Consider the following 8,394-nt stretch of genomic DNA (forward strand, 5'->3'; position numbering starts at 1 on the left):
TATCAAAACTAACCTCTATTCATTTATTACTCTCTTGTTCTCAGCCTCAGCATAATTACCTCCGTTACAGAGATTGCTATGGAAGAAAAAGAGTGGTTTCTTTTTCTTGAAAATGTAGATGTCCTTATATGCTAAGCATATTGGGAGTACTTGATAAATAAAACTTGGATTGTTAAATAAGAACATATTCAATGTTTGAACTAGCTCTGTGGCTTTGGAAACTAACTCAAATTGTATTTCATCATTGGCAGCAAAATTTTGTGACACAGAAATTCTCCATTAGATTTAAGATTTCATTTGTATTCTATTTAAACTGGGATGATCACATTTGGAAAATTCACATTACCTGTATGAAAAAAAAAGCATTCATTCTTAACAAATCCAACAATTAATTCAATTTCCTCATTTTAATAATTGAAATATTATCACTACCCATTTGCCTATGGAAAGAATACGCTATTTTTCTATAAACCTGTTTTAAGGATCTATTTGTTTTCTACTACTAAAACATGATTTAGAAGATAGAATAAAGAAAGTTTTATAATATGAGTCTATTTCTACTTCTAACCTTACAGATTTGATTGCTGTAGTTAAGTTTCAAAGGCTATGATTTCAAATAATATTTTTTTAAATAATGGAGTTGGACTAGATGAATTTGAATTGGAATAAATCGTAATTTCCATAATTTCAAAACCCATATGAAACTTCTTTCCTTCCCACAAGAAGTTTATGAAAACTGTACTACTTTGCTTTGTGAAAACAATTAAATGCTTTGGTTATGAAAGGAAATAAAATCACAAGAGGACAGGAAGTTTATAATGAGCAGAAAATCATCTCCGCTGAAAGCATTAGATTACCAGGTATGTTAGAAATCCTCAAAATGTCTACATATACAGCTTTGTCATAAAATTATGAACATTTTGTTGCTTTGACAACTGCCAAATGTTTATTTCATATAATCTATAATATGAGCTGAAATACAACTCTTTAGCTAATGAGCAGTATAGACCCACACATACAAAACCTGGCTGTTGAACCTTCCCCATACAGTCCTATTACAATAGTATTCTAGAAAAGTAACATTTTTCCCATATTTTAAAGGTGCCCAAATTGTATGATCTTAAAAAAATATTGGCTCACAATATGTAAACATGAATTTTATGACAATTTCATTTTGCCAATATAGTTTCCCTCTTTCCCCTATGTATATTTCTGTGAACACAATGGTTCTACAAATATATCATTGCTAAGAACATTTCAGTACAATATTTAGAAAGAAAATGAACAATTTTAAGATGACTTATAACATGATGATTTTAGAAAGGCAAAACTATCTTACATGTCAGTGGAAATTATTAAGCTTGCATTATTGTACATGTGTTTAACATGAATAAAATTCCAAATTGAGAGGAGTCAACCAGCCCTTGCAGATGGATGCTGTCCCAGCTGGAGAATGCGATTTGGAATACAGACAATTTTAAAAGTTTATGAGATTAATCTCTTTTTACTAGCTCTGTACAAGAGGAAAACATGAAGAGATAAGTCTCTACAGAGTTACAAAATTTTAAAGTCCTAAATTATTCTAAATAAAATTTTTGCCCACTTTTGCGTAGTGTAAGCAATTGACCTACGATATTAAATGAAGAACTCTTCTGAGAATTTACCATAACATCAAACTCTATCTCAGCTTCTATTTTGGAGAGTTCAATTTATTAACTGTTCAAAATCAAGTGAAAAGATGCTGGAAGAGTTTACCCAGGCTACTTCAAGGCACAGTATAGAAATATGTAGACAAGGAAAGAAGGCAGTTATTAAAAATATTATCTGTATGAAGGCTACTAAAAAAACTAAAAGTACAACTGCCTTATGAGCAAGCTATTCTACTCATCAGTATATCTCCAAAATAATTAAAGTCAGGAAGGCTTAGAGATCCATCAGTGTCCATATTTATTGCAACACAATTCACAATTGCCAAGTTATGGAATCAGCCTAAGTATGCATCAACTGATGACTGGAAAAAGAAAATGCAGTACATATGCACAATAGGGTTTTATCCAGAAATATCCAAAATGAAATGTCATTTGCAAGAAAGTGGATAGAAATAGCATCATGTTAAGGAAAATAAAACATTGTTCAAGTGTTTTCTCCCATATGTGAAAACTTCAGGAAAAAAGGAGAAAAATAAGTGAAGAATGGGTCTGGGATTATAGCTCAGTGGCAGAGAGTACTTGCCTAGCTCGTGTGAAGCACTGGATTTCATCCTGGTACCAAATAAATAAACAAAATAAATGAAATAAAGAACATCATGAAAAGAGAGAGAGGTTATTAAGGTAAAGGTAGGAGTTTGGGGAATAGTGGAGGTATTGGGTTATAGAACTGATTATGTTATATGCATGTACAATATGCCACAATGAAACTCATTATTCTGTTCAATTATTTCACAGCAATAAAAAATCCAATCTAAGAGAGACAGAGAGAGAGAGAGAGAGAGAGAGAGAGAGAGAGAGAGAGAAGAATTTATAGACCAAATGGTTTAGAGGTTTTTGGGGAACATTATCCAAACTACTAAAAGGAAAAGAAGCATATGGCTCATATTAGTTACATCCTTCTAAATGTAAGAAAATGAATTTAGAATCCAACATTGTATCTGGCCCTTTCCTTCTAGTTTTGTGTACTGTCATTTGCTGCCTGTAAAATTGTATGCATTTTAGTTTGCCTGGTTCTTATAATTTATGTTGTAAATTCATAAATTTAGTAACTTTCTGTATTTCAAATTTGTGTGTTTTGGGTTATTTGGAGTCAATTTTTTTCTAACCCCACAATACCAATACTTATATACAGTTTCAAGTTTCTTGTCATGCAAACCTAGGAACAAATGCCAGCATGTTTAAGATCAAATACGGAATTGCTCCACAATGTGTCTGAAAAATTTACTGACATCTCTCAATCATTTTGCTCACAGTTCCAAAACTTAAAATTCTCTTAGGTCTTTCCATCTTCATTAGATATATCACACTTTGATCCCATCTGTACCTTACTCTACATCTGGCTTCTATGGATTTTGTTTATGACCTCAGTTTGGGTCTAATTTCTCTTCAGCCAGCTCTACCAAGTAGAGGAAGGAATTACCTGCTTTTCTTTGAACCTTTATATTTGTTCACCGGATTATAATTAGTGTTTCTCTTTCTTGATTCTCCTTTCTTGTTGAGATAAGATTCAGGAGATATTTCAGTTTTACCAAGGTATAACTTGGTACATATCATATGCTTATTCATGTGCAGGAAGGAACAATGATTTTCCAAGTCATCTCCATTCCAATTAGATGTGGGGGACATTCCTATGGATAAAAGGCACAACATTGTAAAAACACCCAAAGCACTTAAAAATTCAACCTGCTTTGAACCGTATTCTTGGTGTCTAAAAAGTTAAAGAAATCATCCCTCAGTCTTTTTTTACCTTACAATTTTGTAGTAAAACAGGTGTCAACACAACCCAAGTTGATTCCAAAGCTGAATGTGGAAGTGCACAGCAAGTGTGTAAGATGCCATGAACAATATTCCAATGCTAAAAGAACTTTTTAAACAGCAGCACTCAGAGTGGCCAGAGTCAGGAGGGCAGAGTACATACATACACATCAACTTAAATTCCAGAACCTGAAAAGGCTTGCTTTGATTATCCCCTGCTTTTAATGGCATAACTTAAAACAATTTTTCAAAATTCTCTATTTCTGTATTATATTTTTAATCATTTGTGGCCAATTTCTTAAGTTTTCTTTCTTACCAAGAGTAAGTTTTAATTTTTTTTAAATTTGTATATATGACAGTATATATGTGACTGCATGACCAATATGATTCTACAAAATGTACACGAAGAGTAAGTTTTTAAATGTAAGTCCCTAGTTCATGTTGAAGCCTTGATTAAAAACAATTGTTGTATTTTGAATGAATTATTCCCATAGATCATTGAAAGCATCATGCATGGATTATTGGACATAATCATGTCTATTTGCACAAAAAGTATTCATTAATCTATGTTTTTTTTTTTTTCTGAACCAGTTACTAATTAAACAGAACTGAGTAAAACTCTTAATTTCTGCTTTAACTCCCCCTGAAATATCAATATCATCTATTTGATGGGTAATGTTATAAGATTAATTAAATAATCTGAGAGAAAGGTAGGCGGGCCTGCGACCCACCGGCAGAAGAGGAGCAGCGCCTGCTGAGAGGCAGAGCTGCCCCCTCCCCCTGCGCCGGCAAGGTAGACAGAACTGTGACCACCCACAGAACAGGCCCAGTGGCCTGCTGAGGGGCAGAGCCGCCCCCCACCCCCCGCGCCTGCCAGGTAGGCGGAACTGTGACCACCGACAGAAAAGGCCCAGTGGCCCGCGGAGGGGCAGAGCTGCCAACCACTCCTGCAAGGTAGGCGGGCCTGCGACCCACCGGCAGAACAGGCACAGCGGCCTGCTGAGAGGCAGAGCCGCCCCCTCCCCCCACGCCTGCAAAGTAGACGGAACTGTGACCACCATCAGAACAGGCCAGACCTGCAACCGACAGACAGAACAGGCCCAGTGGCCTGAGGAAGGGTAGAGCCGCCTCCCCCCGCGCCTGCAAGGTAGGCGGACCTGCGACCCACCAGCAGAACAGCCCCAGAGGCCTGCAGAGGGGCAGTGCCGCTGCCTGCGCCTGCAAAGTAGGCAGAACTGCGACCACCGACAGAACAAGCCTAGCGGCCCGCAGAGGGACAGAGCCGCCGCCCGCGCCTGCAAGGTAGGCGGACCTGCTACCGACCGGCAGAGCAGGCCCAGCGGCCTGCCGGCGTGGTAGGCACATTGCCCCAATTGGAGGAGGGGCAGAGCCGCCACCCGCGCCTGCGAGGGAGACTTTGCAACTATACAAGACCAATATAAATATATAGGGGGAAAATTCAATAGCACAACAGTTTCACCAAGTAGAAAGGAACGCGAACAGTATGAAGAGACAAGGAAAGAAAGGACCACAAGCAATGCAGGTCAACTCAACGTTAGAAGAGGGAATAGCTGCAGCAGATGGAATGTCAGATAAAGAATTCAGGATATACATGCTTCAGATGATCTGGAGTCTCAAGGAAGACATCAGACAGCAAAATCAGACAATGAAAGATCACTTCAACAATGAATTACATAAACAAATCCAAGAAGCAAAAGATCAACTATACAGGGAGATAGAGGTTATAAAAAACAAACAAACAGAAATCCTAGAAATGCAGGAAGCAATAAACCAACTTAAAAACTCAATTGAGAATACTACCAGCAGAGTAGAACACTTAGAAGATAGAACATCAGACAATGAAGATAAAGTATTTCAACTTGAAAAGAACATAGACAGCTCAGCAAGACTGTTAAGAAACCATGAGCAGAACATCCAAGAAATATGGGATAACATCAAGAGACCAAATTTAAGAGTCATTGGGATACAGGAAGGGACAGAGTTTCAAACCAAAGGAATGAGCAATCTATTCAATGAAATAATACGAGAAAACGTCCCAGACTTGAAGAATGAGACAGAATCCCAAATCCTAGAAGCCTACAGGACGCCGAATGTGCAAAATCATAAGAGACCCACACCTAGACACATTATAATGAAGATGCCCAACATACAGAATAAGGAGAGAATTTTAAAAGCTACAAGAGAAAGGAAGCAGATTACACTTAGGGGTAAGCCAATCAGGATAACAGCTGATCTTTCAACACAGACTCTGAAAGCTAGAAGATCCTGGAATAACATACTTCAAACACTGAAAGAAAATGGGTTCCAACCAAGAATTGTGTTTCCAGTGAAATTAAGCTTCAGGATGGAAGATGAAATTAAAACCTTTCACGATACACAAAAGTTAAAAGAATTTGCAGCTAGAAAACCATCTCTTCAAAACATCCTTGGCAAAACATTACAGGAAGAGGAAATGGAAAATAACAATGAAAACCAACAGTGGGAGGTAGGACAGTAAAGGGGGGAAAATAATCAAAGAGGAAAAGAAACCATGTTTAGTAACATAAATAAACAAATATGGCTAGAAGAACAACCCATATCTCAATAATAAGCCTAAATGTTAATGGCTTAAAGTCACCAATTAAGAGACACAGGCTAGTAGAATGGATCACAAAACAAGACCCAACAATATGCTGCCTACAGGAGACGCATTTGATAGGAAAAGACATACATAGGCTGAAGGTGAAAGGTTGGGAAAAATCATATCACTCATATGGACTTCGGAAACAAGCAGGAGTGTCCATACTCATATCAAATAAAATAGATTTCAAGCCAAAGTTAATCAAAAGAGATAAAGAGGGACACTACATACTGCTTAAGGGAACCATACACCAACACGACATAACAATCATAAATATTTATGCCCCAAACAATGGTGCAGCTATGTTCGTCAAACAAACTCTTCTCAAGTTCAAGAGTCTAATAGACCACCATACCATAATCATGGGAGACTTCAACACACCTCTCTCGCCACTGGACAGATCTTCCAAACAAAAGTTGAATAAGGAAACTATAGAACTCAATAACACAATTAATAACCTAGACCTAATTGACATATATAGAGTATACCACCCAACATCAAGCAGTTACACTTTTTTCTCAGCAGCACATGGATCCTTCTCAAAAATAGATCATATATTATGTCACAGGGCAACTCTTAGACAATATAAAGGAGTAGAGATAATACCATGCATCTTATCTGATCATAATGGAATGAAACTGAAAATCAACGATAAAAGAAGGAAGGAAAAAGCATACATCACTTGGAGAATGAACAATAGGTTACTGAATGATCAATGGGTTATAGAAGACATCAAGGAGGAAATTAAAAAATTCTTAGAGATAAATGAAAACACAGACACAACATATCAGAATCTATGGGACACATTGAAAGCAGTTCTAAGAGGAAAATTCATTGCGTGGAGTTCATTACTTAAAAAAAGAAGAAAAAAACAACAAATAAATGATCTCATACTTCATCTCAAAATCCTAGAAAAAGAAGAGCAAAACACCAGCAAAAGAAGTAGAAGGCAAGAAATAATGAAAATCAGAGATGAAATTGTAACAAAAGAAACAATTGAAAAAATTGACAAAACTAAAAGTTGGTTCTTTGAAAAAATAAACAAAATCGACAGACCCTTAGCCATGCTAGCAAAGAGAAGAAGAGAGAGAACTCAAATTACTAACATACGGGATGAAAAAGGCAATATCACAACAGACACTTCAGAAATACAGAAGATAATCAAAAATTATTTTGAATCCTTATACTCCAATACATTAGAAGATAGTGAAGGCATCGATAAATTTCTTAAGTCATATGATCTGCCCAGATTGAGTCAGGAGGATATAGACAACCTAAACAGACCAATATCAATTGAGGAAATAGAAGAAACCATCAAAAGACTACCAACTAAGAAAAGCCCAGGACCGGATGGGTATACAGCAGAGTTTTACAAAACCTTTAAAGAGGAACTAATACCAATAATTTTCAAGCTACTTCAGGAAATAGAAAAAGAGGGAGAACTTCCAAATTCATTCTATGAGGCCAACATCACCCTGATACCTAAACCAGACAAAGACACTTCAAAGAAAGAAAACTACAGACCAATATCTCTAATGAACCTAGATGCAAAAATCCTCAATAAAATTCTGGCGAATCGGATACAAAAACATATCAAAAAAATTGTGCACCATGATCAAGTAGGATTCATCCCTGGGATGCAAGGCTGGTTCAATATACGGAAATCAATAAATGCTATTCACCACATCAATAGACTTAAAGATAAGAACCATATGATCATCTCGATAGATGCGGAAAAAGCATTCGACAAAGTACAGCATCCCTTTATGTTCAAAACTCTAGAAAAACTAGGGATAACAGGAACATACCTCAATATTGTAAAAGCAATCTATGCTAAGCCTCAGGCTAGCATCATTCTGAATGGAGAAAAATTGAAGGCATTCCCTCTAAAATCTGGAACAAGACAGGGATGCCCTCTCTCACCACTTCTGTTCAACATAGTTCTCGAAACACTGGCCAGAGCAATTAGACAGACGAAAGAAATTAAAGGCATAAAAATAGGAAAAGAAGAACTTAAATTATCACTATTTGCAGAAGACATGATTCTATACCTAGCAGACCCAAAAGGGTCTACAAAGAAACTATTAGAGCTAATAAATGAATTCAGCAAAGTGGCAGGATATAAAATCAACACGCATAAATCAAAGGCATTCCTGTATATCAGCGACAAATCCTCTGAAATGGAAATGAGGACAACCACTCCATTCACAATATCTTCAAAAAAAATAAAATACTTGGGAATCAACCTAACAAAAGAGGTGAAAGACTTATACAATGAAAACTACAGAA

The sequence above is a fragment of the Marmota flaviventris genome, chromosome 5 (genome assembly GCF_047511675.1).
Source record: "Marmota flaviventris isolate mMarFla1 chromosome 5, mMarFla1.hap1, whole genome shotgun sequence".
Classification (NCBI taxonomy): Eukaryota; Metazoa; Chordata; class Mammalia; order Rodentia; family Sciuridae; genus Marmota; species Marmota flaviventris.